Genomic DNA, 26,479 nt, shown 5'->3' on the forward strand with positions numbered 1-26,479 from the left:
AAGCACAAGGATTTAGACCACGACCTAGTTTTACAAGTTTTCCATCAATTCTACTCACTTTACAAACATTGTCGTTGGTTTTTTTTTAATAATAATATACACACATCACTAAACTCAAAAATTATTGTTTAGGTTTGTGGTCGTGATAGCAGAGGCCGGGTTAGGGGCATGGGTTTGGGTATTTCTAAGATTACTATGAAGGTTGCCACCTCCTACATCATAGAAGCTCGGTCGGAGAGGAATGCACGTATGTCCATTGAGGCTTAATTTGAAGCATCAATGACTCAAATGCAAGAATTTCGTACGATTGTTGAGCAACAATTTGTTAAACTTAGGCAACAAATTACTATCAAAGCCAACTACTTCACCGCTCCCCTGATATAGCTGCATCTCAGGTGCTGCATTTGCCGCGATCAAATGATATAAGTATTATTTTTAAAGATAAAAGTAGCATTATTATTTACATGAAACCATTATTTTATTTATAGGCCCACCATCGATCTGGTGAGCCCTCTTGTATTCAAGAAGACTCTGCAACAACTCCATCGATGGAACAAATTTACCAATTGAGAGATATCAGTGGTCGGACTGTTGCTAGTAGGCGGATGGTGTCAGATACTATAGGTATCCCTCCAGAATGCATCAGAGTTGTAATAGATGATATCAATGTTCACACAGCAGAGTTGTTTAATGATGACAGGACATTTGAAGATATTCAATTGGATGAAATTGTTGTCTAGCCCAAGTTCCTGATGAGAATTTTAATATTCAGTAGTTTTGTTTTACTTTTTGAACTCTAGGACATATTGTATGACGAAAACTTGATTATTCACTGAAATCCTTTTTTGATCAAGTTGCCTTTTTTATTTATTTAATTTTTAGCATCCTTTTTATTAATTATGGCTTGTTGTCATTTGTTTTTTATTAACCAAGTCACTAAAGGATTTCAATTTCAAATGTAACTGAAGTATTGACAGAACGTTGTCTCTTGTAGCAGTACAAGATGTAACAAGAATATACATTGATTATGTATTTGAATTTTTTTAAATGCACCAACCAGGAACGATTGGAGACGACGTTCAATGATACTTTGTTAGATATGAAATTTATGACCTTTAGTTACTTGGTTAATTAAAAAGAACTACGTAGTGGCTTCATCCCAATCTGACTTTTTGAGTACGTAGGCAGCCGTTCGTAATGTACTAGAATATCGGTGCAGCCACAAATTTTTTTTCTCCTTTGAATTGTAACAGACTATATCGGTTGTATTTTTCTCTGTCATACAAGTTGTGGCTATCAAAGATATAATATCACCTCCTTATAGAGAAACATTTAATGATGTGCACAGGTAAATTTATTTTTTCTTATTCCTTATATTGTTTTCCAGTTATATTTGTGTTGGTTTCAGAGTACAGGTAGCAATAGAAAGTGTTGGTCGATTGTGGCTTATAGACAAAGGGATGAGTAACCAACAATACGAATATAGGAGGCCTTCCCCAGGTATCCAAATGCTTTTAGATATAATTATGTTGTTTTTAAATGTATTAGATCAAAATTGATCGAGCAGACCCGAATGTGCGTCGGAGCTATCCGGATGTTGAGCGGGGGTCCCCGGAAGGTGGGAACCACTGTTATGACCATGATGAAGCTGTCCATTTCCTATGGACAGCATTGGAGTGGCCTGACCATTTAGATAGGCCATGTTTATGTATTAACTCAAAATTGATGGAGCAGACCCGGATGTGCGTTGGAGCTATTCGGATGTGATCGGGGGTCCCTAGAAGGTGGGAACCGTGGTTATGACCATGATGAAGCTGTCCATTTCCTATGGACAGCATTGGAGGGGCCTGACCATTTGGACATGCCGTGTTTATGTATTTGATCGAAATTAATGGAGCAAACCCGGATGTGCGTCCATTATAGATTAATGGAGCAAACCTATAATCTATAACCTAAATCAAAACATATAATCAAAACCAAATCCCAAAACCCAAACCTAAACCTAAACCTAAACTCAAATCCCTAAACCTAAACCTAAACCTAATCCTATTACCTAAACTCAAATCCTTAAACCTTAACTTATAACCTAACCTAAACCTATAGTTATAACCTAAAACTATTCTCAAATCCCAAAACCTATAACCTAAACCTAACCTTTCCCTAAACCTATAACCTAAACTCAATTCCCTAAACCTAATCCTAGACCTAAACCTAAACCTATAGCCTAAACTCAAATCCCTAAACCTTAACTTATAACTTAACCTAAACCTATACTTATAACTTAAAACTATTCCCAAATCCCAAAACCTATAACCTAAACCTAAGCTTTCCTTAAACCTATAAGCTAAACTCAATTCCCTAAAGCTAAACCTACACCTAATCCTAATCTCAACTCCCTAACCTAAACCTAAACATAAACTTGAAAACTCAAACTTAAACCCAATTCCGAACCTGAACCCGATTTCGTAAACCTAAACCATAACCCATTCTCAAATCCAAAAACCTATAACCTAAACCTAAACCAAAACTAAAACTTATAACCTAAACCCGAACCCATTCCCAAATCTCAAAACCTATAACCTAAACTAAAACTAAAACCTATAACCTAAACCCGATCCCATTCTCAAATCCCAAAACCTATAACCTAAATATAAACCTTCACCTAAACCTATAACCTATAACCAAAACCTATAACCTAAACCCGAACCTATTTTCAAATCCCAAAACCTAAAACCTAAACCTAAGCCTTTACCTAAACCTATAACCTATAACATAAATCAAAACCTAAACCTAAACCAAAAACCTAAACCTATAACCTATAACCTAAATCAAAACCTATTGCCTTTCCCTAAACCTTAACCTAAACCTATAACCTATAACCTAAATCAAAACCAAAACCAAACCTAAACCTAAAACCTAATGTATTCTCAAATCTCTAAACCTAAACTGACACCTAATTCTAATCTAAACTCCCTAACCTAAACCTAAACCTAAACTTGATAACCCAAACCTAAACCCGATCCTGAACCCAAACCCGATTTCCTAAACCTAAACCTTAACCTATTCTCAATTCCCTAAACCTATTGCTTATAACCTAAACCGAAACCAAAACCTATACCTTAACCTAAACCTAAACCTAAACCTATAACCTATAACCTAAACATAAACCTAAAACCTAAATGTATTCTCAAATCCCTAAACCTAAACCTACACCTAATCCTAATCTCAACTCCCTAACCTAAACCTAAACCTAAACTTGAAAACTCAAACCTAAACCTGATCCCACACCCGAACCCAATTTCCTAAACCTAAACCTTAACCTATTCTCAATTCCCTAAACCTATAGCTTATAACCTAAACTTAAACCTAAACCTAAACCTTAACCTAAACCTTAACCTAAACCTATAACCTATAGCATAAACCAAAACCTAAACCTAAACCTGTAACCTATAACCTAAACCTAAACCTAAAACCTAAATGTATTCTCAAATCCTTAAACCTAAATCTAAACCTTAACCTAAACCTATAACCTATAACCTTAACCTAAACCTGTAACCTATAACCTAAACATAAACCTAAAACCTAAATGTATTCTCAAATCCCTAAACCTAAACCTATACCTAATCCTAATCTCAACTCCCACACCTAAACCAAAACCTAAACTTGAAAACCAAAACCTAAACCCGATCCTGAACCCGAACCCGATTTCCTAAACCTAAACCTTAACCAATTCTCAATTCCCTAAACCAATTGCTTATAACCTAAACCAAAAGCTAAACTTATACCTTGACCTAAACCTATAACCTATAACCTAAACATAACCTAAAACCTAAATGTATTATCAAATCCCTAAACCTAAACCTACACCTAATCCTAATCTCGACTCCCTAACCTAAACCTAAACCTAAACTTGAAAACTCAAACCTAAACCCGATCCCGAACCCGAACCCAATTTCCTAAACCTAAATCTTAACCTATTCTCAATTCTCTAAACCTATAGCTTATAACCTAAACTTAAACCTAAACCTAAACCTTAACCTAAACCTATAACCTATAGCATAAACCTAAACCTGTAACCTGTAACCTATAACCTAAACCTAAACCTAAAACCTAAATGTTTTCTCAAATCCTTAAACCTAAACCTAAACCTTAACCTAAACCTTAACCTAAATCTGTAACCTATAGCCTTAACCTAAACATGTAACCTATAACCTAAACCTAAACCTAAAACCTAAATGTATTTTCAAATCCCTAAACCTAAACCTATACCTAATCTTAATCTCAACTCCCTAACCTAAACCTAAACCTAAACTTGAAAACTCAAACTTAAACCCGATCCCGAACCCGAACTCGAACCCGATTTCCTAAACCTAAACCTTAACCTATTCTCAATTCCCTAAACCTATATCTTATAACCTAAACTTAAACCTAAACCTAAACCTTAACCTAAACCTATAACCTATAACCTAAACATAAACCTAAACCTAAACCTAAACCTGTAACCTATAACCTAAACCTAAACCTAAAACCTAAATGTATTCTCAAATCCTTAAACCTAAATCTAAACCTTAACCTAAACCTTAACCTAAACCTATAACCTATAGCCTTAACCTAAACCTGTAACCTATAACCTAAACATAAACTTAAAACCTAAATGTATTCTCAAATTCCTAAACCTAAACCTACACCTAATCCTTATCTCAACTCCCTCACCTAAACCTAAACCTAAACTTGAAAACCAAAACCAAAACCTGATCCCGAACCCGAACCCGATTTCCTAAACCTAAACCTTAACCTATTCTCAATTTCCTAAACCTATAGCTTATAACCTAAACTTAAACCTAAACCTAAACCTTAACCTAAACCTTAAGCTAAACCTATAACCTATAGCATAAACCTAAACATAAACCTAAACCTGTAACCTATTACCTAAACCTAAACCTAAAACCTAAATGTATTATGAAATTCTTAAACCTAAACCTAAACCTTAACCTAAACCTATAACCTATAGCCTTAACCTAAACCTATAACCTATAACCTAAACATAAACCTTAAACCTAAATGTATTCTCAAATCCCTAAACCTAAACCTAAACCCGATCCCGAACCCGAACCCGAACCCGATTTCCTAAACCTAAACCTTAACCTATTCTTAATTTCTTAAACCAATTGCTTATAACCTAAACCGAAACCTAAACTTATACATTAACCTAAACCTATAACCTATAACCTAAACATAAACCTAAAACCTAAATGTATTCTCAAATCCCTAAACCTAAACCTACACCAAATCCTAATCTCAACTCCCTCACCTAAATCTAAACCTAAACTTGAAAACCAAAACCTAAACCTGATCCCGAACCCGAACCCGATTTCCTAAACCTAAACCTAAACTTGAAAACTCGAACCTAAACCTGATCCCGAACCCGAACCCGATTTCCTAAACCTAAAACTTAACCTATTCTCAATTCTCTAAACCTATAGTTATAACCTAAACTTAAAGCTAAACCTAAACCTTAACCTAAACCTTAACCTAAACTTATAACCTATAACATAAACCGAAACCTAAACCTAAACCTGCAACCTATAACCTAAATGTATTCTCAAATCCTTAAACCTAAACCTAAACCTATAACCTCCTTAACCTAAACCTATAACCTATAACCTAAACATAAACCTAAAACCTAAATGTATTCTCAAATCCCTAAACCCAAACCTACACCTAATCCTAATCTCAACTCCCTAACCTAAACCTAAACCTAAACTTGAAAACCAAAACCTAAACCCGATCCCGAACCCGAACCCGATTTCCTAAACCTAAACCTTAACCTATTCTCAATTCCTTAAACCAATTGCTTATAACCAAAACCGAAACCTAAACTTATACCTTAACCTAAACCTATAACGTATAAACTAAACATAAACCTAAAACCTAAATGTATTCTCAAATCCCTAAACCTAAACCTACACCTAATCCTAATCTCAACTCCCTCACATAAACCTAAACCTAAACTTGAAAACCAAAACTTAAACCTAATCCTAAACCCAAACCCGATTTCTTAAACCTAAACCTTAACCTATTCTCAATTCCCTAAACCTATAGCTTATAACCTAAACTTAAACCTAAACCTAAACCTTAACCTAAAGCTATAACCTATAGCATAAACCTAAACTTAAACCTAAACCTGTAACCTATAACCTAAACCTAAACCTAAAACCGAAATTTATTCTCAAATCCTTAAACCTAAACCTAAACCTTAACCTAAACCTATAACCTATGGCCTTAACCTAAACCTATAACCTATAACCTAAACATAAACCTAAAACCTAAATGTATTCTCAAATCCCTAAACCTAAACCTACACCTAATCCTAATCTCAACTCCCTAACCTAAACCTAAACCTAAACTTGAAAACCAAAACCTAAACCCGATCCTGAACCCGAACCCAATTTCCTAAGCCTAAACCTTAACCTATTCTCAATTCCTTAAACCAATTGCTTATAACCTAGACCGAAACCTAAACTTATACCTTAACCTAAACCTATAACCTATAACCTAAACATAAACGTAAAACCTAAATGTATTCTCAAATCCCTAAACCTAAACCTACATTTAATCCTAATTTCAACTCCCTAACCTAAACCTAAACCTAAACTTAAAAACTCAAACCTAAACCCGATCCCGAACCCGAACCCGATTTCCTAAACCTAAACCTTAACCTATTCTCAATTCCCTAAACCTATAGCTTATAACCTAAACTTAAACCTAAACCTTAACCCAAAACCTATAACCTATATCATAAACCTAAACCTGTAACCTATAACCTAAACTTAAACCCAAAATCTAAATGTATTCTCAAATCCTTAAACCTAAATTTAAACCTTAACCTAAACCTATAACCTATAGCCTTAACCTAAACCTGTAACTTATAACCTAAATATAAACCTAAAACCTAAATGTATTCTCAAATCTCTAAACCTAAACCTACACCTATTTCTAATCTCAACTCCTTAACCTAAACCTAAACCTAAACTTGAAAACCAAAACCTAAACCCGATCTCGAACCCGAACCCGATTTCCTAAACCTAAACCTTAACCTATTCTCAATTCCCTAAACCTATAGCTTATAACCTAAACTTAAACCTAAACCTAAACCTTAACCTAAACCTATAACCTATAGCATAAACCTAAACCTAAACCTAAACCTGTAACCTATAACCTAAACCTAAACCTAAAACCTAAATGTATTCTCAAATCCTTAAACCTAAACCTAAACCTTAACCTAAACCTTAACCTAAACCTATAACCTATAGCCTTAACCTAAACATGTAACCTATAACCTAAACCTAAACCTAAAACCTAAATGTATTCTCAAATCCCTAAACCTAAACCTATACCTAATCCTAATCTTAACTCCCTAACCTAAACTTAAACCTAAACTTGAAAATCTAAACCTAAACCCGATCCCGAACCCGAACCCGATTTCCTAAACCTAAACCTTAACCTATTCTCAATTCCCTAAACCTATTGCTTATAACCTAAACCGAAACCTAAACCTATACCTAAACCTAAACCTAAACCTAAACCTAAACCTATAACCTATAACCTAAACATAAACCTAAAACCTAAATGTATTCTCAAATCCCTAAACCTAAACCTACACCTAATCTTAATCTAAACTCCCTAACCTAAACCTAAACCTAAACTTGATAACCCAAACCTAAACCCGATCCCGAACCCGAACCCGATTTCCTAAACCTAAACCTTAACCTATTCTCAATTCTCTAAACCTATTGCTTATAACCTAAACCAAAACCTAAACCTATACCTAAACCTAAACCTAAACTTAAACCTATAACCTATAACCTAAACATAAACCTATAACCTAAATGTATTCTCAAATCCCTAAACCCAAACCTACACCTAATCCTAATCTCAACTCCCTAACCTGAACTTAAACCTAAACTTGAAAACTCAAACCTAAACCCGATCCTGAACCCAAACCCGATTTTCTAAACCTAAACATTAATGTATTCTCAAATCCATAAACCTAAACCTACACCTAATCCTAATCTCAACTCCCTAACCTAAACCTGAACCTGAACTTCAAAATCCAAACCTAAACCCGATCCCGAACCCGATTTCCTAAACCTAAACCTAAACTTGAAAACTCAAACCTAAACCCGATCCCGAACCCGAACCCAATTTCCTAAACCTAAACCTTAACCTATTCTCAATTCCCTAAACCTATTGCTTATAACCTAAACCGAAATCTAAACCTATACCTTAACCTAAACCTAAACCTATAACCTATAACCTATAACCTAAACCTAAACTTAAAACCTAAATGTATTCTCAAATCCCTAAACCTAAACCTAAACCTACACCTAATCCTAATCTCAACTCCCTAACCTAAATCTAAACCTAAACTTGAAAACCAAAACCTAAACCCGATCCTGAACCCAAACCCGAACCCGATTTCCTAAACCTAAACCTTAACCTATTCTCAATTCCCTAAACCTATTGCTTACAACCTAAACCTATACCTTAACCTAAACCTATAACCTATAACCTAAACATAAACCTAAAACCTAAATGTATTCTCAAATCCCTAAACCTAAACCTACACCTAATCTTAATCTCAACTCCCTAACCTAAACCTAAACCTAAACTTGAAAACTCAAACCTAAACCCGATCCCGATTTCCTAAACCTAAACCTTAACCTATTCTCAATTCCCTAAACCCATTGCCTATAATCTAAACCGAAACCTAAACCTATACCTTAACTTAAACCTATAACATATAACCTAAACATAAACCTAAAACCTAAATGTATTCTCAAATCTCTAAACATAAACCTACACCTAATCCTAATCTCAACTCCCTAACCTAAACCTAAACCTAAACTTGAAAACTCAAACCTAAACCTGATCCCGAACCCGAACCCGATTTCCTAAACCTAAACCTTAATGTATTCTCAAATCCCTAAACCTAAACCTACACCTAATCCTAATCTCAACTCCCTAACCTAAACCTAAACCTAAACTTGAAAACCAAAACCTAAACCCGATCCCGAACCTGAACCCGATTTCCTAAACCTAAACTTTAACCTATTCTCAATTTCCTAAACCTATAGCTTATAACCTAAACCTAAACCTAAACCTTAACTTAAACCTAAAACCTAAATGCATTCTCGAATCCCTAAACCTAAACCTACACCTAACCTAATCTCAACTCCCTAACCTAAACCTAAACTTGAAAACCCAAACCTAAACCCGGTCTCGAACTCGAACCCGATTTCCTAAACCTAAACCTTAACCTATTCTCAATTCCCTAAACCTTTATCTTGTAACCTAAACCTAAGCCTAAACCTATACCTAAACCTGTAACCTATAACTTAAACCTAAACCTAAAACCTATTGCTTATAAGCTAAACCTAAACCTTAACCTAAACCTTAACCTAAACCTAAATGTATTCTCAAATCCCTAAACCTAAACCTACACCTAATCCTAATCTCAACTCCCTAATCCAAACTTAAACCCGATCCCGAACCCGAACCCGATTTCCTAAACCTAAACCTTAACCTATAACCTAACATAAACCTAAACCTATTACCTGCACTTATAACCTAAACCTATAACCTAAACATAAGCCTAAAACCTAAACCTAAACCTAAAATCGAAATGTATTTTCAAATCCTTGAACCTAAACCTACACCTAATCCTAATCTTAACTCCCTAACCTAAACTTGGTAACCCAAACCTAAACCCGATCCCGAACTTGGACCCGATTTCCTAAACCTAAACCTTAACCTTAACCTATTTTCAATTCCCTAAAGCTATAACCTATATACTATAACCTATAACTAAAACCTAAACCTTAACCTAAAGTTATAACCTAAGCCTAGACCTTAACCTAAACCTAAACCAAAACCTATAACCTAAACCTTAACCTATAACCTATAACCTATAACCTATAACCTAAACTTATAACCTATAACCTAAAACCTAATCCTAAACCTAAACCTAAACTTAAAACCTAACACCTAAAACCTAAAACCTAAACCTAAACCTATTTTAATGATCAATTTTATTTTTAAAAAGTGCTCACTTTTTTGGAAGAAGTTTATGCAATTCTTCATGATTCTGAATTATAATGTTTTGTTGGTTTAATATTTTTTTTTTCAGGTGAAAGACAAAAAGAAAATTGTTGCTGATTTTTTTTTCTTTTTTTATTTATGATGTTAAACTTATATGTATTTATGTGTGGATGAATGTAATGTGGATAAGATTGCCTGTGTTTGGATGGATGTAGTTTATCTTTGGATGAATGTAGTTTATGTTGGATTTATGTAGTTTGGGTTTAGATAGATGTAGTTTATGTTTGGATGAATGTAGTTTATGTTGGATTTACGTAGTTTAGGTTTAGATGGACGTGAATGTGAATATGATGAAATATATTATATAACAGGTGTATATCAGGAAGAATATGATGATGTAACAGGTGTATATTGACCCTCTTATAAGGGACGGTCCATGACAGTCCTTTTTAAGGACGGTCCATGACCACCCTTTTAAAGGACAGTCTGTTGAAGGCCCATAAGAGATGGACCATGACAGTCCTTTTTAAGGACGGTCTATAGCCGTCCTTTGAAGGCCCATAAGAGACGGACCATGACAGTCCTTTTTAAGGATGGTTCATGACCGTCCTTTTAAAGGACGGTCTATGGCTGTCCTTTGAAGGCTCATCAGAGACGGTCTATGACAGTCTTTTTTAAGGACGGTCGATGGCTGTCCTTTAAAGGCTCATAAGAAACTGTCCGAGACCGTCTTTTTTAAGGACAGTTCACGACCGTCCTTTTTTAGGACGGTCCATAACTATCCTTTTTTCGTCAATAAAAATGACGGTTTTCAACCGTCCTTTAAGTAATACGACAAGTCAAAATTTGACGGCCCTTGCGACGGTCCATGACCGTCCTTTTTGGTCATTTGAGACGGTTTTGGACCATCCGTTTTTCACAGTTTTGGCGTAGTGTCCCATCTGCGCTTGCTTCAGGTCTAGGATTTCTTGGGTACGCTGGGACCCCTTCCTTTGCGGATCTTCTCCTACTGCCACAGGAAGCTCTCCAACATATTTCCCAATAAGGTTTTTGCAACGCGGATGGGCTTCAGTCTCCAGTCTGGCCTTTCACCCCATCTGGGATCTTCTCCGTTTCCTCGGCTTGGACTGCGAGAAGAGTTTCTAGGGACAGAAAAGGTTGGGTGAAATGGGTGTGGCACGCCAAGATGCCTCCAAGGATTTCTACTTTCCTTTGAAAGGTTTTAAACGTAGCTATCCCGGTGGGCGCAACTATCCAGCACAGGGGCGTACACCTCACGTCCAGATGTGAATGTTGCAACTCAGGCTCCCCGGCTGGATCGTTGATTGAGACTCTCCACCACCTGTTTCTCGATGGAGGGATGGCGCGTGCAGCGTGGCTATGCCTGGGCAACATCTTCAGCATCAACGTCCACTCATCCATTTCGGTGGAAGCAAGGTTGTCTCAATGGCGGGGTGCCATTTCAGGTGGGAAGGCTCCCTCGGTGGTTTCTTATCTCCTCTATGGGTGCCTTCTGTGGGAGTTATGGAAGGCTAGGAATGTAGCTCACTTTGAAGGCAAGTCCACCTCCTTAATGGCATTGATGGGGCGCATTAGCTGGTGGGAGAATTACCTGAATGCGACAACGGACATCGACCAAGGGCCATTTTCGCTACCTATCAGCACATGTCCTCAGCGATATTCTCAAGACCAGTGCTCATCCTCCTTCTCACTGGGTATGGGAGGGGCAAATAAGTCCAAGTTTGCTGAAGCGGTTAAATGGATTAGGCCTTGCTGTAACTGGGTAAAAATGAATGTCGATGGTTCCTCAAAGAACAACCCTGGCACTGCATGTCACGCCCCAAACTCGGAAACCGGGCTCACAAAATTCCCGATCGCCGAATCTGGCGCCGACAGCCTCCGTAGAACCCCATTCTCGGCTCCCAGCGCCCATTCGCCAGGTTCCGATCCTAGGATGCTACAAGGAGGATTTTCAACATCAGTTTGAAACGTAATAAGCATAACCAAAGGCATAACCCACAAACAACAACCAAAAACTCCATCACATTTTCACTATAATAAAAAACTTTACAAGTACAATGAGCATAAGGGAAATACAATGATGATAGACCAAAAGCTCCAAAAAGATCAGCCATGCGTCCAAGCCTCAGCGCTGCTGCGATCCAACGTCACCTGCATGCAACGGTCGTGCATAAGCTTATAGAAAGCTTAGAGGGTGGTGGAAGTGTATGCTCAAGGTGGTAATGTAGTTATGCAGTATCAGAGTAATGCGGAACATGCTGATGAGTGCTAAGAATCCCATTAGCCGTACCAAGGCCATGCAGTGCAAAGAATGATGTCGGCCATACTAAGGCCATGCAATGCGAAATGCAACTCAAGCATGCAAATCCTCATCTAATCCCACATATCAATACAGCTCAAAAATTTGGAATATCACCGGGGTCTAGTACACTCTAAGCTAGATTGCTGCCCCATCGCGTGCAATAAGGTGAGTGGAAAAGACCTCACTATCTACCTGCCAATATCGGGCTCGGCTCGTCAATAGCGGACCCATTCCTCGAGCTGGTCAGACTCAGCCTAGCATTGCCCCCTACTCTTGGGCGGGTAAGGCCGCACCCCCTTCCAACCGACCACGACACAGTGGAAAGCGCAACCGTCTGGTATTCGGCACTCAGCGCTCATACATCTACTCTGTCTAGACGTTGGAGCAACCTCCTGGTACCATAAGGGTTTAGGGACTTTCACCCAGGGATATCTATCGCACCCCATGTAGAACAGTATTTTCGGTATCCAATCCTGCTAACCACGATGCGTCTGTGGAGGCTATGGCCCTGATGTCGCTAGGGCGTACAGTAACCATATCACACAATGCAAATGCATGAATCACACTATCCAGTCATACAGCAATCCTGCGCGTATCGTGCGCTCATGTAGGGCAACACCCCTGTACGGGGCCCCTAGATAATCTGCCCGAAGGTATATGCTATGATCAGTCATTTCTTATATCAAGCATACGTATGATGCATATGATCATGAATTATGGAACTAAGCATGTTATATAGGATGGATGATAATCATAATAAAGATGGGCCTAGACGGCCTACACATCAGACGTACGAGCCTAACAATGGGCCCTAGGGAAAGTCATAATGCGGACATTTAACCACACTATACTTGCAATGTGGACGTCAAACCACCATTGCTCCCAAGGCATAGCCCTGACGTAAACATCGTTACATAAATCATGCTGGGATCGTACATTACAATGGACCTTAGGTACATCCCATTGTGCCTTAAATACGTCAAATGGGCCATATCATATGGGCCTTATATTCATCAAGTGGGCCACATCATTGGGCCGCACCGATGGGCCCTATGTGCATTGCAATGGGCCATAACCCGTGGGCCTTAGAATGCATTAAATGGGCCTAATCTCATGGGCCTTATGAGTATCAAATGGGCCACACCAATTGGGCCCCATATGTACATCAAGTGGGTCTCAACCCATTGGCCCCATTACGTCTTAATGGGCCTCGACCCATGGGCCCCTAATGCATTAAATGGGCCTTATATATGTATATCAAAGTGGGCCTTGCATATACATCAAAGTGGGTCTCAACCATGGCCCACAAGTGAACTGAAATGGGCCTCCCACCATCAATAAATTATATATAATATAATATATATACATATATATATATATGTAACATATAATATTATATATAATATAATATTGTATATATACATATAACATATAATATTATATATAATATAATATTATATATATAAATATATACACACCAACACACACGCACCCACACACACGGTCACGTACACCCACCCACACAGTGGGCTCCACATTCACAGTGGGCTCCACGTCCACTGTCCAGACGGTGAAACACATACATCATTGTGGACCCCATGTGGGGCCCACCACAATGTTTATATTCCATCCAAACCATTGATAAGGTCAAGCAGACCTAGATGAAGGGTGACAACAAATTTCACCTTGATCCAAGACTTCTATGGACCCAAAAAGGGTTTCAAAGGTAAATGTTCAATCCCACTGTTTCATACGGTGTGGGCCGTCTGAGCTTTAGATCATGTTGATTTTTGGGGTGGGCCCACTTCAGAGAGTGGCCCACCCGATGAACGGGTTAAATGACATATAAACATCAAGGTGGGACCCACGGCACAGCCGTGGGTGGCTGCCTGTCCGCCCGTCCGCTGGGCGCTGGCGCGCAGGTAGCGCCTGCTGCACTTTCTGACACAGCAGCAGCGCTGCTGTGTTGTGATTTTATATATATATATTTTTTAAAATTGATTTCTTGTGGTTTTTCACAGGTGGGGCCCACGTCCGATAATCCACTCCGTCCAATGGCCCTCCATGCTTCCAGACAAGCAAAACAAGCCCAATATTGGGCATATTTCAATGTCTAGAAGCAATAGGGGATGTTTCAATGGTGAGCGCACTGTTTGCCATGTTATGGCCCGCCTGCAAGTCTGATTGGTCCCATCTTCTGGCTCAACGCCTAAAATAATCTTGAAAAAGGAATGGACGGCATGGATTTAATACATACATCAAGGTGGGGCCTACACAAACGGACCACCCCCATAGCCTTGGAAACAAACTGATATTAGTGTCTTTCCAGCAACGTCCAGCGTCCCTGGACGCTGGACTTTGTATATTGGTTGGAGGTGGGCCCTGCTTAGGTGGGCCACCAAGTGATGGATGGCATGGTACTACATATATAAGGTGGGTCCCCACTTATAAATAATTTGGGTAAAATACTTACTTCATGGTGGGGTCCATTCAAGTGGGCCACACAACTGCATTATCATCACCACAAAAAAAATAAAAATAAAATAAAAAGGGAGAGGGATAGAGAGTGAGACCGTGTGATGGAGGGACCCCGGCACTATGGGCCCTCCCTTGCACTAAATCATACATCAAGTTGGTCCCATTACATGTGGGGTCCATGGAATTGAAATCCAACGGTGGAGATCCTTTCTCCACTAAAATAGATGGTCTAGATGACCCTAAGCATACAAGGAAATAAACATCATGATGGGGTCCATGGAGAATGGCCCCATCATGGAACGATCATGATGATCTAAGTGGGCCATTGGCCACACCTTAGGGTCCAAAGTGAGATCCAAACCATTGATCGGTTGGCCTCACTTGGCCCATCTTAAAAACATTAAAATCTACCCTATAAAAACACCCACCGCTTGATCTTCTTGCTCCTTTGGCTTCCTTAGCTCCTTGTGCTCCTCTTTGATGGAGGAAGATGAAAAATGGATGGTTGAGATGAGAGATGAAGGGGTGGGAAAGGTGGGCCTCACAAATGCAATTTTCTCACCATGGGAGGACCATAAGTATGAATTTTGCTATGGGAGAGTTTGAATGAGAGAGAGACTTGTAAGGGAGAGAGAGAGAGAGAGAATGATGGGTGATGGAGTGATGGATGGGAGAGAGGGATGGGGGTGTAAGAACTTTATGACTTTTTTGGCAAAATGTGTAAGAAAAGCATGGGTTGTAAGAAATTTTTTTGACTTTGGGGCTTGCTTGGGAAAGGGTGAAAGTTGATGTGTACTTGACATGATGGGATTGATGGGATTGATTGATTGATGTGACACCTTGTAGAGATTCCCTCGGAATTCGCACGCGCGACGTTTCCTCGCACCGAACGCTGGCCCACAACTCCTGACCAGAGCATCGCATCAGCGCGCGAGTCGCGGCATCGGAACCGCGGTGATGATGCGGTCGCTATGGTATAAGCCCTGGGTTGAGTCGACTCGGGTTGACGGCACGAGAATCCGGGTCGCGCGCAAATACCGGTTAAGGGTCGAAGGTTGCCGGAATTCGACTGGAAAGACCGCAGAAGCCTATGGAACGGTACGGTTTAGGATACGGGGCTTACACTGCAGGTGGTGGTGGTGTTTGCAGAGGAGACACAGGCCAATTTTTATTCACCTTCTTGGCGGGCTATGGCCTAGGTTCCAATACATATGTGGAGCTCCGTGTGGTCTATGATTGTCTAGCCATGTGTTTGTCTAATGGTTTCAAACAAGTTATTATTGAATCTGACTCTCTACAAGTAGTGAAAGCTCTAAACGGGCTGGGCCGACTTGGTTAGAAATGGAGCTACTGGCTTAGACGGATTAATCACTTGAAGGAGAGGCCGTATCAAATTTGCACATATTACAGGGAAGGGAATGCTCCTGCCAATGCCTTGGCCCGTCAAGGGAGCGATTCTCAACTCTCGTCCTTTTCTGTTTCACTTTCGGAGCTTCTTCCACATATCCAAGGTCTTCTTTTTCTTGATAAATTGGGGTTGGTGGCGATTAGAGAGGTTAAATAGTGATTGGGTTTTGTTGGTTTCTTTGCTTTCTTGATATGATAGGCTTCCCCGGATCTTTTCTACTAGGGAACCCTGAATTTAGGCCTTTTGTAATCCTTTTACACATCAATGAAATCAAGTGTTATAAAAAAAGTACTTTATGGTCTAAAACAAGCTCCTAGGGCATGGTATGAGAAGCTGACTAAGTTCTTACTTAGTCACAACTTTATCATGGGAAGCGTTGATAAAACATTATTTGTCAAAAAATATAATAAACACATATTGATTGTATAGATCTACATTGATGATATTATTTACAGATCTACATGCACTAACTTGTCCATTGAGTTTGCAGAGCTTATGAAATCTAAGTATAAAATGAGTATGGTTGGAGAATTGAATTATTTTCTCGGTTTATAAGTAAAGCAACAGGAAGATGATATTTTTATTTCTCAAACCAAATATGCTTTAATTTTGATAAAGAAATTTAGATTCGAGAACAAAAAAAATTTTGATACTCATATGTGTACAACTCTTAAACTTTCAAAGGATGAAATAGGTAAAAGTATAGACTCTCACATATATCAAAGTATGATTTATAGTCTCTTATACTTAACTGCTAGTAGACTAGATATTGCTTTTAGTGTTGGAATCTATGCTAGATATTAGTCTGATCCAAAAGAATCTCATCTCATTAATGTTAAACGTATAATTAAATATGTCACAATTACTGTTAATTTTGGTCTATGGTATCCTTATGAGACAACTGTTCAACTAGCTGGATATACCGATGCTGACTGGGCAGGAAACATTAATGATAGAAAATCTACCAGTGGTGGATGTTTGTATGTAGGAAATTACTTAGTTTCCTGGCACAACGAGAAACAAAGTTTTGTATTTTTATCTACAGTTGAAGCTGAATACATTGCGGCTGGTAATGCTAGTACCTAGCTAGTTTGGATGAAAAGAATGTTAGCTGATTATGGAATTGCATAGGATATAATGATTTTGTATTGTGATAATTCTAGCGCGATCAATATTTTAAAGAAATCTATTCAACATTTTCATACGAAACATATAGATATTAGATATCATTATATTCGAGAATTGGTTAAGGATAAAAACATTTTATTAGAATATATCTAGACTAAAAATCAGCTTGCTGACATTATGACTAAACCGCTTGACAGGAATAGATTCCAAATTAAAACATGATATTGTATGTGTACTTCTAATTGATTAAGTCATGTTGTTTATCATTTGTTTTAATTTTAATTTTTTTTTCAAAAATGAGTTTTTTTTTTTCAAATGCTTGATGAGTCAAGTATGTCCGCGACCAGTCGACCCTCGACGAGTCGAGGACCACACTCAACCAGTCGAGGATCATGGGCTTGCTCATTGAAAAGGGAAAAAACACCCTTTTCACCCCATTTCTGTCTTCTTCCTCGACTAGTCGTGGCTCCACTCGTCAAACCCATCTCCATTTCCTCCATGTAAGTGGTTCATTTCACTTTATCTTCTAGATTTGAGTCTATTGTTGATAGTTAATCATTCCTTTGGGATTTAGTTTAAGTTTCACTCCTTTATAATGGGTTTTGTGCAAAAGTTTGATCCTTGCCAAACTCATCTTTTATTTGTAATTTTCTCTATTGCAATCACTAAATGGAACATTGAACTAAGAGGAAAGTAACTCATGGTTCTTCCTCTAGGTCGACTCCAGTTACCGTTAGAACCCTAAGAGCTCCTGAAAAAGATTCGGAGCATGTTAGGGATCTTCATAATCAAAAAATTATCATAGAGAGTACAGTTAATGTTGATCATATTGCTCCATTCCAGCTTCTTCCTATTCTTACCATTGTGGGTTGGGAAGACATTCTTAATTGGGGCGGAACAGCATACCGATCTATTGCACAAGGGATGTATGCGTCGATAGGTGAAGCGTCCCTAAATGATCTGACATTCTCTATTAATTTTAGAGAAGCGACATTCCCTAGTGATAGACATCTTATTTCAAGGTTAATGGACATAAATGTTAATGATGAAGATATTTCAATGCCTACCCTTGCTGAAAGAATGAATGAAATTGAACGTCGGGAAATTACTTTTAAATTGTGTCGGTTTAATGTTGAATGGAGTTTGGGTAATGCCCTTCGTGCCAATGAAATGTTACCCAAATATAGAGTTCTTCATCGTATTTTCATTTTCAATGTCTATCCTAGATTCAGGAATAAGTCTGAGCTTACTCCCTTTATGTATCGTGTTCTTCATGCTGTTGTGTCTGGCATTCCTATCTGTCTTCTTTCACTGATTTGCTACTTAATTATTCAATTTTGTATCCATCCTGGCCATGGGTCTATTTCTTTTGCTTATCTCATGACGAGCCTTGCCACTCATTATAACGTTGTCATTCTGTTCACTCCCCAAGTATAGGGTTGTGATATGGTAATAAACTCGGTGAGACCGAGGTCGAATCCCAAGGAACTGAAACCTGTACGTAATCTGAAACTAAGTAGAACTAGAACTAGACTAAGATGAAATCTAAATCAAGTGTAATTTGAGGAATAATGATGAAATAATTATCTAAAACTTAAAGAATTCAGGGGAAGGAAACTAAGGATTCAGAGGATCCACTTGTAGAGATTAGGGAGATCTTATGCCTGCATAAAGAACTCAACTGGACTTAGAGTCCCATCTGCATCTAGTTGAAGAATGTAACCATGGAAATCAAACTGAACTTACTTGATATAGTTTTCAAGAGATGAAAGATATATGAATTAGAATGGATTCCATCACCAAACCATGCCCAAGGGACAAAGTAAATAACAGAATTAAACTAATTACCAACCAATCAACAATGTATGAAGGTTAGGAAGGTACCGTCATCCAACCATGCCCAGGAGACAATGGTGAACAATAGGGCTTCTTGACATCATAAACATAAAAAGGAGAGGAACATGCTAAAAGCCATTGCAGACCCATTGTAATTTCAGTCACAACAGACCATTAAAGACTAAAAACATTCCCTTAATAATCAAACTAAAATCAAATCCAGTTCATAAATTTAAATTAAATTAAAAGCATAAAATAAAGTCTCCCCATCTCAATATAAGCTTCACCTCTTAGCCCTAGCTAAGAGGTTTAGCCAACCATGATTAGACTATCCTCAAAAGAGAAAAAACCGTAAAATAAATAAAACAATACTTTGTCTCTCTCCCTGACGTCTGCACAGTTTCTCCTTGAATCTGATGCCTCCCTCCGTTCTTTCTCTCTATTTCTTACAGGCAGCTGTAGGAAGGTCGGTGTCTGGCGTAAGTGGAGTGCGTAACAAACAACTCTGTTTACGCAGGAATTTTCTTATGCACTCCCTTCTTGTGTGATGATTGGCGAGCCTATAATCAATGCTGGCAAGAAAATCCACTCCATCCAGTGGATTCATGTCAGAATTTAGGTTAGATATGGATTGATTTGGCTCGAATTTGGTGTGGCCCACAGGATCTTTCTTCCGCCGTCTATCTTGCATTCAACGACTAGGATCTTATGATACCTTGCATGGGGTCAAACTGACACCTAGGAGAGGATAAGAGGATCAGTGAGATTCCAATGGACGGTCTAGATCGGACCGTCGATGTACGGTGGTGACCCACGAAACTCGTCCGCAGGCTCTGTTTGCAAAACAGAGCCTGCGTAGTTGCGCTGAGGTGGTCGGTGGGGCCATGAATGATGTCAACAAGAAATCCACTCTGTTCACTGAGATAAGAACGGGAAACTAGTCGGACATGACCGTTTTTCTTCGGTTTGGGTGTGGCCCATCGAGATCTTCTGTGGTGCCATCTGTCCTGTGTTTGGATGGATAGGAACCCATCCTCACTGTCGCATCTTATTTTGTCACCTCGGATTGGGAAATATGGACCATGTGAGTCATATGGACGGTCCGGATCAGTGGTCTGACTGATGGGTGGCCCCACTGAAAGAGACCAGCGGACGCACCAGCGTTCACTGTTGCCGGTGCGGAAGAAGTCGGGTCAGCCGACTTTGACTGGGAGTCCCAGTCCGGTGTGACTTGCGTGCAAACGTGCTATGTACACGCACGTCGCACATGGGGTCCACTGTGATGTTCACGAGAAATCTGCTTTGTCCATCCATTTTTCCGTCTCATTTTAAGGATTGTGACCAAAATTTAAGCATATCTAAAGATCAAGTGGGCCCCGTTTTAATGATTTGTGGGCTGAACTGGCTATTGGACCTCTTCCACAAGAATCTGAGAGCTGAAATTCAATGTGTACAGTTAATTTGTGGTCCTTAGGCCATGTTTGAAGTTTTGAGCCGAGCAGATAGTGGGACCCCTGTGATCTTGCATTCTGGACCAATTCGGGCCACTTGAGCTTCAGTTTCCCGATTTTCTCGGATCTATGGCATGCAAATCTATCGATCTTAGTCTCCTGGGGTCCGTCCCTTGCCTTGGTGCATTCTGAGTGTTAAATATATGCTTTTAGCACCTGTTTCAGTCCAAGCTTGGAAATACACCTTGCATCACAAACACGATTAAATTGAGCCGTTAAACAGTACCATGTTCATAAATCCAGACAATAACTGGGGTCTAGTATGCAATATTTGACTCTCAACACATTCCTCCAACTGAGGCACCTATGGCAGTCCTTCCATTTGATAACACGAACATTCACAAGATGAATTTGGACTACCTGCCTAACCAGCGAGATGAGGATGATGTAGAAGAAGAGGAAGCTCTTTTGCCTGAAGACACGTATATGGATGACATTTTTGCTGAGCTAGAATTAAATGATGAAGCCGATCCTGATTATCAGCCTTCTCAGGTTAATGATCAGCTTAGATCTTTAAAGGAGAAAGTTGTTGAGTTGAAGGTATCTTAGGATACTTTTTTTTTTACTCAAAAGGAGCTTTCCATATATGTGGGGCCAATTACATTCGGGGGACCCCCAGGAGAAAAAAAGTCCAGGGGACACATATCATATGAACAGGAAAGAACACAAGCAGTATATAAAGGGAAAAGGAGAAACAGAGACTTATCTGCAGCGTCTCTTAATCCGAGCACCTTCTCTGATGGAGCCGAGCCTAACCTTGTCTAGGAAAAGCATACCCCTCACCACGTCTGGAGGATTTTCTTTCTGTAAAATGACCCCTCAACCTTGTCTCAAACTACCTGTCCTAGCCATTTGATCAGCAATGGTATTCCCTTCTCTGAAGATATGATCGAACATAAAATCGCCACCTCACCTAATGTGGTTTATCCTCTAGATCCAATATCCCCGTTTCCATTCCGATTTAGCGGAACCCAACAGGAAGTTAACCACGAGCTGTGAATCCGATTCTACTATCACTTTCCTATAGCCTCTGCAGATACAAAGTTCCATACCATCAAAAACAGATCTGAGCTCCGCGTTAACATTGGAGCCCACACCATAGCCAAAGGAAAATGCAAACTAAAAATTCCCTTTATCATCTCTACATATGCCTCCCCCACCCGAAAGACTAGGATTGACAAGAGACGAGCCATCCACATTGAGCTTCACCCAACCCGGATGCGGCTTACACCATCTGACCACCATGGGCAGGAGGTATAAACCATGAACTGACCTCCTTAAACACGCAGAGGGAGCATTAGAACCAGCCCTAGCATTGTCTCCAGCAATATTCGTTCACTGCGCCGGACTTCCCTGTAAACTAGCTGTAGATTCCTCACCGAGCTCGCTAAAGATTATAGATAGCCACCACTTTGCTCTTGCAATCACCGTGGCGACCGACAATGAAATCCCATCAAAGATTGCAACGTTCCTGCACTTCCAGATACTCCAAAAATAATGGATGAGGCCAACGATTGCAGCTCTAATTTTGCTAAACCCGCCATAGAGGTAGCCCACCATTGAGCCAGTCTAACCTCCACTGACTCCGTTTCTAAGATATACACATTTAATAATCTGCCAAAGTAAGTCCATGCCGCCTTCGCGATGTGACTGTTGAGAAAAAGATGGGAGAGGGATTCAGTGGAATGACCATGCGAAAAATTGCCGCTACAATAGACGCATTTGGATGCCATACTAACCCCTAGGGACTGAATTGCCTCGTCCACTGCGATTGCTTTCATCAACACCCTTCAGGACAACAGGGGGATTCTTGGAGGGAGCTTAGCATGTCACACCCCACGCGCCCAGCTTCTTGAGGGCAAAGCCGAACGACATTTATCCCATGCCGAAGCCAGAGAAAACTGACCCGATGAAGAGAATGCCAGAAAGGATAGAGGAGCCCTTCAGTTATGCAGAAGCCTTGCTGAAAAATGAAATTTATGACCCATTGAGGCAAGAAATTGAAAGTCACCGAAGGAGGGAGGGGGGCATTCTTTCCCAAAACTTGCGTCGTTTGGAGCTGGAGTAGGGGAGTTGGAACCGGGGTAGTTGACAGAAGATGAAGCGGATTGAGGCTAGTCCAATTATCTAGCCAGAATTTGCAATTTCCTTCTCCCAAATACCATTGGACATAGGAGTCCACAGACAGGAGTAAAACATAAATCTTCTTCCACAGTGGAGGCTTACTGGGTTATGTTGCTCTGACAGGGCTAGGTCTCACGACTATTTTGTAGAGATAAATGAGCACCATATACTCTTTTGGGTCAAATATTTGATCTCCCAGGCCATCTTCAAACAAAAAGCAGACATGATATCTTCAAGTTTCCTTATGCCCAGCCCTCCCTCTTCTTTTGGGGTTGCAATCGTCTTCTAGTTTTTCCAGTGACATTTCTCCTTACCTTTATGCCAGCCCCAGGAGAAAGCCGCAAACTTCTTCTCTAGATTCTTCAGAACAATGGATGGGATATGAGTTGCTGCCAAAGAGTGAATGGGGATGCTACTCAACACATGCCGAATCAGCACAACCCTACCAGCCTGAGATAAGCATCTGGACTACCAACCCCTTATTCGCCCTTCCACCTTGTCCATAAGCGGTCGGAATAAAGCTACCTTCGGCTTGCCCAAGGATAAAGGAACTCCCAGATAGGTGAAATGACCGAACGACCGAGCAATCCCAAGAGCCGCTTCAATAGCTCGCACCCTAGCTTCTCCCAGCTTTGGAGAGTGAAGGAAAGTACTCTTCCTAAGATTAACTTTTTGACTCGAGCTATGTTGATAATTATCCAGGAATGACTTCAAAGCCCTCAAAGACGTAAGACCTCCATCAAGAAATAAAAGCATGTCATCCGCAGAAAGGAGATGGGAGACATTAGGGCAACCAGTCCTTAACTTGTACGGACTACAACGACCATGGAGAGTTAAAGATTTAAGACCTTGGCTAAGAACTTTAGAAGCAATAATGAAAAGGATGGGTGAGATTAGGTCTTCTTATCGTAGGCCTCTCGATGACTGGAAGAAACCTGATAACTCCCCATTCACAAGAACCGAGAACCAAGCATTAGCCCAACAGTTTTCAGCTAACACTATCCACGAGGGACTGAAACCGAATTTGGATAACACCTGTTTCAGGAATTGCCAATCCACCCTATCATATGCTTTTTCCATATCCAGCTTAAACACAATATTACCTCCCCGGACCTTTCTGTTTAAATCTCTGAGAAGCTCCTGGGACAAAGCTATATTTTCTGCAATTGATCGGCCTTTCACAAAAGCCCCTTGTTCTTCCGAAATCAGGAGCGGGAGAATGTGGCTTGGTGGCAATGACTTTAGAGAAAATTTTGTAGAGACTGTTACACAAACTGATGGGCCTATAGTCTGAAAATTTCTTAGGAGATGCCGCTTTAGGAATCAGACAAATCAAAGAAGTCGAGACTGCTCAAGGAAGATGACTGGCGCGGAAAAGGAAAGTAGTAGCCGCTAGAAGGTCTTTGCCCACAATACTCTAGCAAGCGAAAAAGAATGAAGCTGAAAACCGTCTGGACCAGCTGCACTATTAGTTGGAATAGAGCGCACGCCTGCTGAATTTCCAACTCCGTCGGAGGAGCCATCAACAACTCATTCTGATCTGCAGAGATGGATGATTGAATTACCTCGAGCAGAACGTTACTCAGCTGACATTGAGCCACCTCAAACTGCTATTTAAAGTATTCCACAACAGCTAGATTAATAGCCTCCCTGTCAACCAGAGTCTGCCTCGATTCCAGAGTGACGCTGTGAATCACTGATTTTCGATGCTTTTCTTTCACCGTAGCATAAAAAAACTTTGTGTTTTTGTCACCTGCATGTGTCTAGCCACATGACACGAGATTTTTGCTTCGGCTGAAAGTCACAAAGCTTCAATGAAATACATGTACAAATATTTTCATCGCATTATCAAAGGACTTCACGAAATTAATCCTTCTATACCTCCTCCATCTTCCTCTGGATTTGATTAGTTTATTTGCTATGCATTTTCTAGCTTACTTGTGATGTATTAATTTTCACTATGTGGTTGGTGAACTTGTTAACTCTTAGATCATACTCTCTCTTTATGCTCTTTTAATTCTTTCACTATTCATGTTCTGGACTTAATTATAATGATTATCTCATGGTTCAGTTATGCATTTTCTAATTCTTCTTTAGTCAATTATATGGTGTTCTCATGCTCTTTCCTTTGTCAATTTGTGACAAAAGGGGGGAGAGATTTAATATGATGAATATGATTAATATGATTATGATTAATGTTTGAGTAGAAAATGTTAGAAATATAAGTTATAATACAGGTGTTATACAAGACCAAAGAGAAGCTCAAATTGAGGGGGAGTAGGTAGAAATATTGCAGAGGAGAAATTTTGCAATTTTGTACTAAGTGTTTTATCATGAATTTGACAAAGGGGGAGATTGTAAGTGCTATTATGTATAAAGCACTCTTGTTTGTCCAATTTCGATGGGACAACACAACTTATGATATGGTTCACACAATGTGATGGAAAGTTCACCTTCAAGTGAATTAAGATGGAAAGTTCTCCTTCAAGAATAAGTCATGAAGTTGGATAGTGTAAGCATAAGCACAAGTCATGAAGATGGATAGTTCAAGCTACACTTCAAGTAGAAGATCAAGCTACGAGGAGCGAGAGCCGTCAGTCCAGGCCTAGCGTGGAATTGATCAATCATCTTTTTCTCCATAGTGCTCTGGCGTCAGCCGTTTAGGCCCATTTTGGTTGTTACTTTGGGATCGTCTCTCTCCCTAACTAGTCGATTTACTCTAGATTGTAACAATGGTGGACTGCGGCTGCTGCGAGAGGCGGCTCGGTCCAGTCATGTACATTCTCGGCCTACTGCATCATGTGGGAAATTTGGTTGGCAAGAAACAGGGCCAGATATGATCATAGGCCTATGAAAGCTACAATGACCATCTCCAGGATAAAATGGTGGATCCAATGGTTGTCATAAAGGCTAGCCAACTCTTGTTTGAGGAAGTAGGGCGGAACACAAGTGGGCCGTATCCATGAGGGCCCTTGTAATCTATTGGTCAAAATTGTAAGATGCGCCAGGGCAACTGTTAACTAGGTGAAACTCAACGTCGATGGGTCTTCTAGAGGCAATCTAGGGCTGTTAGCGGGAGGGGGAATTGTCAGAAGCCATCAAGGAGCATTCTATTTGGCATTTTCATCGTCCTATGGGGTGGGCTCCAGCAACAAGGCTGAGATAAGAGTTGTGCATGATGGCTTACTGTTGTCCCTCAACTCGAGTTTTTTTTAACATCGAGATCGAATCTGATTCTAAAGTTACGGTCAACTTGCTATCTGGAAAATTGACGTTTGTGTGGCAATTTTCCTACTGGGTCCTCAGGAATAAAGCCCTCATGAGGAGGGGCAATATTTCGATCAGTCTCATATGCCATGAGGGCAATGGCCCAGTCAACGGCTTAGCCTGTCTTGCCAGCGAGCGTCAATTGTCTTTTGTCTGCCGCCATGCGTGTGATCACCCGATCCACATAAGGGGTCTAATCTTTCTCGAGAAAGTGGGCCTCGGGTTGATCTGATTAGCACACGCAGCTCCTTAATGGGATCACCCCTTTCTTTTTTCCTTTTCCCTTTTTCCTGTATAGCTTAT

This window comes from Magnolia sinica, chromosome 1, assembly GCF_029962835.1.
Source record: "Magnolia sinica isolate HGM2019 chromosome 1, MsV1, whole genome shotgun sequence".
NCBI lineage: Eukaryota > Viridiplantae > Streptophyta > Magnoliopsida > Magnoliales > Magnoliaceae > Magnolia > Magnolia sinica.